The 11,645-nt window shown below is 37.0% G+C and overlaps 1 protein-coding gene across 1 annotated transcript in view; it reads right to left on the bottom strand.

The window, feature by feature from the left end:
* LOC107565292 (E3 ubiquitin-protein ligase ZNRF2-like) overlaps nucleotides 1-11,645 on the bottom strand; it is a 59,701-nt gene that overhangs the window by 19,802 nt on the left and 28,254 nt on the right. The window lies entirely within an intron of this gene.

Raw genomic sequence — 11,645 nt, 5'->3', positions numbered from 1 at the left:
TCTTCCTTTGCATTGCTTCTTGTTTCCAAATCGTTAAAAAATTTTTTTTTTTTTTTAAATGTTTTAATCAAATAAAAAAAAAAGTACTCATATTGTATTTCAATGCAAAAAAAAAAAAATGTTAAAACTAAAATGCTAATGAGAAAAGAAGATGTGTCCTGAGAACTGGAAGCAAACGTGGCTGTGTTTGAACCGAGCTCACGTCAGACGGTCGAGTTAAAGGTCACAGGTCGCTGGAGGCGAGGTTGGCATGGTGACGCTCTTCCCTACGGCTTAACAAACGAGCGGCAGATTATTCAGCAGCTTCACCCTGTGAACGCTACAGATCCGGTGTGGTAATTAACACACGTCTGACGGATCACTAAGCAGGAGATTAAACCGTCCGGTTACCATCGTAACAAGACGGTCACTGACCAGCGCTGCTTTTGCACATGTGCTCAGAAAGAACAGGTAAACAGACCAGAGAAACTACAGATAAACACAGGATTCACCTCAACAACAGATGAAACGCACGTGAAAGAGCTTCAAGCTTGATAAATGCACATGTGCTCAGAAGCATGAAGCGCTCTAAAATGTCCTGGTAGATGGCCGTGTTGACTGTGGACTTCAGAAAACACAGTGGACCAAAGTCCTCTTTTCAGATGAAAGTAAATTTTGCATTTCATTTGGAAATCAAGGTCCCAGAGTCTGGAGGAAGAGTGGAGAGGCACAGAAACCATGTTGCTTGAAGTCCAGTGTGAAGTTTCCACAGTCAATGATGATTTGGGCTGCCATGTCATCTGCTGGTGTTGGTCCACTGTGTTTTCTGAAGTCCACAGTCAACGCAGCCATCTACCAGGACATTTTAGAGCACTTCATGCTTCCTTCTGCTGACAAGCTTTATGGAGATGCTGATTTCATTTTCCAGCAGGACTTGGCACCTGCCCACACTGCCAAAGGTACCAAAAGCTGGTTCAATGACCATGGTGTTCCTGTGCTTGATTGGCCAGCAAACTCGCCTGACCTGAACACCAGAGAAAATCTATGGGGTATTGTCAAGAGGAAGATGAGACACCAGACCCAACAATGCAGATGACCTGACCTGCTATCAAAGCAACCTGGGCTTCCATACCACCTCATCAGTGCCACAAACTGATCAAATATAAAAATTGCCATTACTTTTAAGGTACAATATATAGGCCTATACACAAAACAAATTTCCCAAAATAAGTAGATAAATATAAATATAATACATGACTAAATAAAGAAAACACAATTTATGTAACCGAGCAGAAACCGTGATGTACAGCAGCATTTAACAAAGCCTGTCTGATGCAAAATAAGATGCAAGAAGTCTGTGAATCATTTTCTGAACATGTTCATTGAAAGGAACAAACTAACTGATTCATTAAAATGGATCTGTTGCAACAAACCTTTGAAGTTAAGAAAACGTTGTGATAATACTCTAACTTTAGTATTTAAATACGCATGCGCAGCAAACACGTTCATAATTTAGAAAATGTAGTTAATACTTGCATCATTAATAATTTATTTTATTCACCCGCGACCCACCCGCAAATAATCAGAATGCATTTTTTTATTATCCGACCCACCCGATCCGCGGATTATCCGCAGCGCCCGCGGATAAAACCACCATCCGCGCATCACTAATACATACATACATATGAAGTGCGTCTGCAGGAATATATAGAAAATAATTTTTAATTATTTATTTTAATCCAATTTTGTATAAAATAAATACAAAATTAGTTCTTTCAATTCTACTTAGAATTTAAATATGTAAATGTAATAAAGTGTTTATTAATTTTTTTTTATAAATTACTAATTATAAAAGTGTAGAACTTTAATAAATATATACATTCTAAATCTAATTTAAAACATTTACAAAGCTAATACACGTTTATTTTTAATATTAGGATTTTCTCACAAGACATATGCACACACTGCCAAGTGCTCTACGTGTGTGTGTGTGTGTTTGGCTTGGATCAGCAGCAGAGGCCGTGTGTTTCTCTCTTATTCCGAGGTCACCGTAGCCACCAGATCCAGTCTGTATCCAGATCAGATGGTCACTGCAGTCACCCGGATCCAGTACGTATTCAGACCAGATGGTGGATCAGCACCTAGAAAGGACTTCAACAGCCCTGAAAGACAGCGGAGACCAGGACAACTAGATGAGCCCCAGATACAGATCCCCTGTAAAGACCTTGTCTCAGATGACCACCGGGACAAGACCCCAGGAACCAGATGAGTCCTCTGCACAATGTGACTTTGCTGCAGCCTGAAATTGAACTGCTGGTTCGTCTGGTCAGAGGAGAACTGACCCCCGACTGAGCCTGGTTTCTCCCAAGGTTTTTTCTCCATTCTGTCACCGATGAAGTTTTGGTTCCTTGCCGCTGTCGCCTCTGGCTTGCTTAGTTGGGGACACTTCATTTCCAGCGATTATCGTTGGCTTGATTGCAAAGATATTATTTAAACTGAGCTAAGCTGGATGATGACATCACTGAATTCAATGATGAACTGTCTTTAACTGAAAAATGAGTGTTTACTATTGTCATTTTGCATTATTGACACTATTTTCCTAATTAATGCTGTTCAGTTGCTTTGACACAATCTGTATTGTTAAAAGTGCTATATAAATAAAGGTGACTTGACTTGACATATAGAACAATCCTAATGTAAAATCTTTACAATTTATTTAAAATTTTAATTTATAATATTAAATGTTAATTTATACTTTGCTTCTGACACTTAGAAAAATGGCAAAAAACGTAGACTTAGGCAAATAAATACTACGTATACTCTGTTGATCTGTCTGTCCTTTGTCACTTTCGTCTTTATCCTCAGCAAGGCAACGTTCCTCATCTACTGGCTCTTGTTATCTGTCAAACTAAACTAATAAATCTTAATGAAGTAATTATGTTTGCTGAGTGTGTTTAATAAATGTGGCAAGCGTCTGACTAGTGCTTCCTTCCAAATGACTGAAAGCTGAAGTCAAGACACTACAGCAGTTTGTTCATCATGTGTGCCTTTATGTTCACTGCCAAGTGCTCTACGTGTGTGTGTGTGTTTGGCTTGGATCAGCAGCAGAGGCCGTGTGTTGAGATGGGTCCCGCAGGGAAAGCAATGCATCTGGTGTTTGGACACACTCACACACACAAACTCCCCACAGCGACACACACACACACACACACACACACACACACCTCTCTCTCTAAAGCTTACATAACTCAAGAAGCTGCCATTAAGTCTATTTGCTTTCTTAATAAATGCTCTGGATGTTATATATTGCACAATTCATCGGTATGCACTTTTTTGTTATTATACACATAAACATACACAAAGTAACATTAATATTATATACATTTAACATTTAAATATTTGTAATATTATGGATATTATTTTAGTGTAATATAATTATACTAAAACAATATTAATTATATTAAATTGTATACATAAATATAGAGTATCAAATATATATCAAACACACAACTAAATATATACTAACACACATACAATTTTAATTTTATTTAAATATTAATATTTCTAATATATTAATTTAGTATATAATTATACTAAAACAATATAAAATATATGAATTTAACCATTTATATTCGAGACCTTTTTTGTAATCAGGCTCTCAAAAAGTATATAATTTGGATATAGATTTATCGGCCAACATATCGGTTATCGGCTTTCAAAAATAAAGAATAATCGGTTATCGGTATCGGCCAAAATTTTCATATCGGTGCATCCCTAATATTCATAACCATTTTTATGATCATTGAATATTCAAGTTTCACTTGAACTACATCAAATACATTACATTATGGACATTAAATGTGTTGCGGATGGAATGGAGTACTAGCTAACACTGCATGGTATTCAGTACACTACCTACTTCCAGTATACTAAAACTAACTAAACAGAAATCCTGTGATTAAGAAAACATTACGCAAGGATGAATGTTATTATACAGCTTTTATGCACTGAGATTTTTAGCGACAGACATCCTCATACAACCAAAGCCATTGATTTTCATTCAGAACTGCTTTTTTTTTTACACTGTTAAACGCAGTTGTGTTGATGTACGAAGATAAAATTAGCTGCTGTCGTCAAAATAAGAGGAAGAATGAGGCAGGGGGCATTTCTCATCCCCAGCCAAAAACACACCCAACAGCTGGGCATCTGCGGACCTGCAGGAGCTCCACAGACGGCCTCCAACCATTAAACACCAGTGAGTCATGGAAAACTAAAGTACTCCAGAGTTTGGAGGGAAAGGAAGCACAAACTGGTGTCAAGAGAAAATTATAGAGCCTCACTCATAATTAACGCTGTTTCCCCCAAAAAATAGTTGCAATCAAAGCCAGAGCAGAACTATTGTGTCTTTCTGACACATAGCAGTGATTCACTACTGAATGAATCCATGTTTTTGAATTAATCAAGTAAGTCAATGATTCAGTTACTCATTCATAAAAACAGCCACTTGCTTCATTTTTGAATAAATCAGAATGTTCGAACGAATGGAGTGAGTCAATGATTCAGTGACTCATTCATAAAAACAGCCACTTGCTTCATTTTTGAATAAATCAGAATGTTCGAACGAATGGAGTGAGTCAATGATTCAGTGACTCATTCATAAAAACAGCCACTTGCTTCATTTTTGAATAAATCAGAATGTTCGAACGAATGGAGTGAGTCAATGATTCAGTGACTCATTCATAAAAACAGCCACTTGCTTCATTTTTGAATAAATCAGAATGTTCGAACGAATGGAGTGAGTCAATGATTCAGTGACTCATTCATAAAAACGGCCACTTGCTTAATTTTTTAATGAATCAGCTGTTCGAACGAATCGAGTGAGTCAATGATTCAGTGACTCATTCATAAAAACGGCCACTTGCTTCATTTTTGAATGAATCAGCTGTTCGAACGAATCGAGTGAGTCAATGATTCAGTGACTCATTCATAAAAACGGCCACTTGCTTCATTTTTGAATGAATCAGCTGTTCGAACGAATCGAGTGAGTCAATGATTCAGTGACTCATTCATAAAAACGGCCACTTGCTTCATTTTTGAATGAATCAGCTGTTCGAACGAATCGAGTGAGTCAATGATTCAGTGACTCTTTCATAAAGACAGTCGCTTTGTTTCTGAATAAATGAACTGCTTGAACAAATTGGTTGAGTGAGAAATTCAATAACTCACTCACTCATTAATTAATTAATTATTAAAAATAATGTAATATTTCAATACCCAATTAAAAAAAAACACACATTAATTCCCATTTATTATAATGTCTCTTCAATGCTTTTATCATTTAACACAATAATGACTTGATCTTCTGGGGTAATTTCTCAGCCAAAACTGATGTGCGATGAATAAGATGAATTAATCAGCACATAGTGCAATTAATTAGATTAAATGTTTTTATTATTTGACAGCCATAGTTAATGTATTTTTTTTTTGTAATTTTGTGACTTTGTAAACGATCCAGTGATTACGCTGCGTTTGATCTTCCCGTGGCAGCGGCAGCTCTATAACCGCTGGAATCTGGTGTTGTTTCAGATCAGATTTTGTCTCTGGCTTTGGCTCATTTCCCAGCTGCATGGACGCCTATATCTGTCCCATTGAGTTTATGGAAACTGACGACGCCTAAAAACATGACAAAGGGCTATAAAAACAAGACGAGGAAATAATTCAGATGGAAAGAGGGGACAAATTCACACTCACAGAGCTCTACGCTTACTCTTCTTTTTAGGAGCACTGTGAAAAAACTCAGGAGCACCTTCTGATCAATAACAAAAATTAGCCTTTCCATTAGGACTGTCAAAAAATGTTTTTAATTTTGAATATTCAGGTGTGCGTCAGGCAGCCTTATCAGTGGTGCACGAGATGCGACGACGATGTAAGTGTCATTGCATTTTAATGCTTTTGTTAGCCTATCCAGTTGAAGCCACTAGATGCGGCGCTGCTACGTTGTTGATTCAAAATATTGCAGAAAAAGAGAACAATCAATGCGGGGAAGATGTTGTTTAAGTCAAAACCGAAACCAAGCCGTTCACACAGAATGCATATTTATTGCATTTTCTAGAGGGACATCTATCTCAGTTGCACTTGCGTCTCGCACAAGAGAGCCGCATGTTTAGAAAGCCATGTAAAATTCATGTAAGTTAAACTTTTAAAAAAACATGTCTCAAGACTTCATGGCTGTTTTCCCTATCCCACTGCATCTCAGGTGTTTAAATGAAGTACTCTTTTTGATTCGTTTTCGGTCCTTTGTATTAAACTATACATACATACAGTGGGTACGGAAAGTATTCAGACCCCCTTACATTTTTCACTCTTTGTTATATTGCAGCCATTTGCTAAAATCATTTAAGTTCATTTTTTTTCCTCATTAATGTACACACAGCACCCCATATTGACAGAAAAACACAGAATTGTTGACATTTTTGCAGATTTATTAAAAAAGAAAAACTGAAATATCACATGGTCCTAAGTATTCAGACCCTTTGCTGTGACACTCAAATATTTAACTCAGGTGCTGTCCATTTCTTCTGAGCATCCTTGAGATGGTTCTACACCTTAATTTGAGTCCAGCTGTGTTTGATTATACTGACTGGACTTGATTAGGAAAGCCACACAACTGTCTATATAAGACCTTACAGCTCACAGTGCATGTCAGAGCAAATGAGAATCATGAAGTCAAAGGAACTGCCTGAAGAGCTCAGAGACAGAATTGTGGCAAGGCACAGATCTGGCCAAGGTTACAAAAAAAATTCTGCTGCACTTAAGGTTCCTAAGAGCACAGCGGCCTCCATAATCCTTAAATGGAAGACATTTGGGACGACCAGAACCCTTCCTAGAGCTGGCCATCCGGCCAAACTGAGCTATCGGGGGAGAAGAGCCTTGGTGAGAGAGGTAAAGAAGAACCCAAAGATCACTGTGGCTGAGCTCCAGAGATGCAGTCGGGAGATGGGAGAAAGTTGTAGAAAGTCAACCATCACTGCAGCCCTCCACCAGTCGGGGCTTTATGGCAGAGTGGCCCGACGGAAGCCTCTCCTCAGTGCAAGACACATGAAAAAACACCTGAAGGACTCCAAGATGGTGAGAAATAAGATTATCTGGTCTGATGAGACCAAGATAGAACTTTTGGCCTTAATTCTAAGCGGTATGTGTGGAGAAAACCAGGCACTGCTCATCACCTGTCCAATACAGTCCCAACAGTGAAGCATGGTGGTGGCAGCATCATGCTGTGGGGGTGTTTTTCAGCTGCAGGGACAGGACGACTGGTTGCAATCAAGGGAAAGATGAATGCGGCCAAGTACAGGGATATCCTAAACGAAAACCTTCTCCAGAGTGCTCAGGACCTCAGACTGGGCCAAAGGTTTACCTTCCAACAAGACAATGACCCTAAGCACACAGCTAAAATAACGAAGGAGTGGCTTCACAACAACTCTGTGACTGTTCTTGAATGGCCCAGCCAGAGCCCTGACTTAAACCCAATGGAGCATCTCTGGAGAGACCTAAAAATGGCTGTCCACCAACGTTTACCATCCAACCTGACAGAACTGGAGAGGATCTGCAAGGAAGAATGGCAGAGGATCCCCAAATCCAGATGTGAAAAACTTGTTGCATCTTTCCCAAAAAGACTCATGACTGTATTAGATCAAAAGGGTGCTTCTACTAAATACTGAGCAAAGGGTCTGAATACTTAGGAACATGTGATATTTCAGTTTTTCTTTTTTAATAAATCTGCAAAAATGTCAACAATGCTGTGTTTTTCTGTCAATATGGGGTGCTGTGTGTACATTAATGAGGAAAAAAAATTAACTTAAATGATTTTAGCAAATGGCTGCAATATAACAAAGAGTGAAAAATTTAAGGGGGTCTGAATACTTTCCGTACCCACTGAATAGGCTACAACAAGGTTTAATCTGGCCGCAGAGGAACACAACTGGGTTGCCTGATATAAGAGATGTAATCCCCAAAACAGAGCTTCACACTTGCGCAATACGGAAATATCTGCTAAGTGTGTTACTTATCTTTGTCAACCTGGCAACCTTGTGCACACGCGCTCTCTCTCCACTGTGGATAAACGTGCTTGCTTTCTGAAAACAGCGTTTAGCTTGCAGTTTAGCGATCTCCACTTCAATAATCTATTCTCAGAAAAGTGTAATTCATCAATTTTTCATTTACGACACAGAGAGAGAGAGAGGCTGTGCATGTATGAATTACCACCGTTTTGCTGCGTTTCTCTATTAACAGTAAAGCTGTGGCTTTAATTCCTTTAGAAACAATGACGCTACCAGCTCTGGCTTGTGTACTGCAAACACATATTCATCACTGTGTCTGTCACGAGACTCTGTTCCCCTTTCAGGCTCTGTCTTTACATTTATTTTGAAAGATGAAGCTCGCGATTATGGTAAGGGGCGTTACATTTCCGACGAGTGCTTGCGGTGTTCGGCCAATCACAATGCACTGGGTCAGCTGGCCAATCAGAGCAGACTGCGCTTGTCGGAAGGAGGGACTTTGTAGAAAACGAAGCGTTTGAGAGAGACGGGGCATAGAGGACCTACAATAATGTACAGTATTTGAAAAATAATGTGTTTTTTGAACATTAAAGCATGTCAACATATTCTGTTACACCAAATACACAAAATAATGATCTTTAAAAAAAAGCATCATATGAACCCTTTAAGCAACTTTATTAATTATATATGTTTTATAAACATTATTTTAAACATTATGCACTTTTTTCAAAGATAGTGTTATTTTATTATGCTTTGAAGAAACGTGCATTTGTAATATTTTGCTCTATGCGCTCGCTTGTGGCCTCAGGAGAGAACTGAAATTATGCCTTTTAAATTCGAATATAATTCGAATATTGATAATATTTAAAGGGGTCATATGATGCGATTTCAATTTTTCCTTTCTCTTTGGAGTGTTACAAGCTCTTGGTGCATAAAGAAGATCTGTAAAGTTGCAAAGACTAAAGTCTCAAAGCCAAAGAGATATTCTTTATAAAAGTTAAGAGTCAGCCACGCCTACCTAAAACGGCTCGTTCTAACACGTCCCCACATGTCTACGTCACGATGTGGGAAGATTTGCATAGCGCCGCCCAAATGTTCACGAAAAGAAAGAAGGCGTAACTTTTATTCTCACTGTAGTATTGTTGTTGCCGCCGCCATGTCGGGAAGGCACTGTGTGATTCGTTGTGAAAGTGAAACTACTTTGGTTGGCCTTTCAAAAGAGGACGATATCTGCTTCGTCATGCCTGGAGCTGATCCGTGCTGGTCGCTGAGGAAATACATCAACTTCGCTGTGGATCACCAGATCAGCTTTCACCGTGGACGAAGCGGAGTCCAGCCCGGGGTCGTCAGATGTGGTTGCCGCAGGCATCACAGTATAGTGAGGGACGTAACATTTCCGTCACACGCTTGAGGAATTCGGCCAATCACAACGCACTGGATAGCTGGCCAATCACAGCACACCTTGCTTTTCAGACCAATGGGCTTTGTAAAAATTTTTTACTTTAAACACATTTCATTACACCAAATACACAAAATAATGTAGTTTTTCAGCCATTTTGACAGCCCTACTTTCCATTACAAGGTAATATTTGACTCAAAGTGATTTACAGGGGCATTGTTTTTGCAACTTTATTAGAAGTATGTCATATGTCAAATTCAAATCTATATTTATAAGCTAAGAAATCAATATTAACAAAATTCCACTACAAAGGTGGCACAGAAGAACAGAAAAGTGGCATGTAGGTAAACTTACAGACATTTACAGAGGCTCAGAAGTGGCATGGATGTTTTAAATTCATAATGTTGTGAGAATGTTTTAAATATAAAATTTTGAATATACAACTATTGTTTGATTGAAATTATTTAAATAACTGAAATTATACTTTAAAAAAAATAAAAATAAAACTGCCAGCAGGTGGCGGCAAGTCACTGATTTTATCACTGAATCATTAATTCAATTGACTCGTTTGAACGACTGATTCATTCAGGAACGAAGCAAGTGACTGTCTTGAATGGGTAATTGAATCATTGACTCACTAGATTCATTTAAAAACGCACATTCATTCATAAACGAAACACCACTTTGTTTGCTTGAAGATTCGCAGCGGCTCGGCTGTAACTTTGTTTGAAACTATTTTCGTTGACGAAACAGAGCAAAATAAGACAATATTGTTAAAATCATACAATGTACGCCACTTAATATTAACTTCTTGTTTATTGAACTGTTGTATTAATTTAATATCCCATTTGCAAACTCCCTTAATAATCTTTAAAAGCGGTCACTCGCTTCAGTTCATCGCGATCTCACAAAGTTGCATTAATCAATGAAACTCTACACTGCACAACGAATCTCTTATTTACACTGTCTACACTTTGTTTGTTATAACAAGAGGATTTGTGAGCTTGCAGAACTCAGCAATGAACAAAACTCTCGTATTTTGAGCAGCGAGTGGATTCTGATTAACATTGCATTCAAGGAATCAACATATGTCTGTGATACATTACTCAACGCTGCAAAAACAAGCAAGTAGTAACCTTTGAGGCTTCCCTGAGTGAGAACAAATATGCTGATCGGGTCAGTCGCACTGATGCTCCTAAATGCAACTTGATAAACAAGCCCCATTTACAACTGACATCCATCCAAACACTCCGATTCAGACTCATAACAGACAGAGCAAAACCAGGACTAAACCACCAAAGACTCAGACTGGCTCGACTAAAATCACAATAAATATTTTAAACAAATTCCACTCAAAATGCCAGAGCAGATATAATTAAATGTTAGTAAAATATTTACGATAATTTTGCTGGTGATATAAAATTAAGCAACATGGGTTTTAATTGTACTTGGAAAAATGTTAATTTGCTCATTAAGTTTCCTAAAGAGCATGTCATTAAAATAGTCTCACAATCTTTCCTCATCTTGACAAATAATAATAATAAAACATTAATCTTTTAAGTCCTTTTAGAGTAAATACACAAATCCAAATATTACTACTACTACTACTAATCACACAATAACAATACAAATTTAATAATAATAAAAATCACTTTTAGGGAAATAGCAAAATTTTAATAATTTATTAATAAATATCATTTTTAAGTCATTTGATGAAATGCACAAATATAATAATATTTATAACAACAACAACAATAAAAAAAATCACTAAGTGTTTTGAAGAAATGCACAAAATATAAAATTTAACACTACTACTACTACTAAATATTACATTTAATAAAAAAAATACTATCACTCTTTTACATCCATTTTGAGGAAATACACAAATCTAAATATTACTACTGCTAATATTATAATATTACTTTTAGAGAAAATGCATTTTTAATAATAATTTAAAAATGATGATTAAAAAAAATTTAATAATAAAAATCACTTTGAGAAAATTATAATTTTTTATAATTTAATAATAAATATCACTCTTTTAAGTCATTTGAGGAAATGTCTAAATATATTAATATTATTAGTATTATTATTATGAATCATCATCATCAACCTTTTAAGTTCTTTAGAGTAAATGGGAAAAAAATTGACTCTTTAAAATATTTTGAGAAAATGCTCAAATATAAATGTTGAACATCATTAAAAGGCGTGAA

This window comes from Sinocyclocheilus grahami, unplaced genomic scaffold, assembly GCF_001515645.1.
Source record: "Sinocyclocheilus grahami isolate Dianchi unplaced genomic scaffold, SAMN03320097.WGS_v1.1 scaffold992.1, whole genome shotgun sequence".
NCBI classification, from domain to species: domain Eukaryota; kingdom Metazoa; phylum Chordata; class Actinopteri; order Cypriniformes; family Cyprinidae; genus Sinocyclocheilus; species Sinocyclocheilus grahami.
This window is presented reverse-complemented; position numbering and strand designations above follow the sequence as displayed.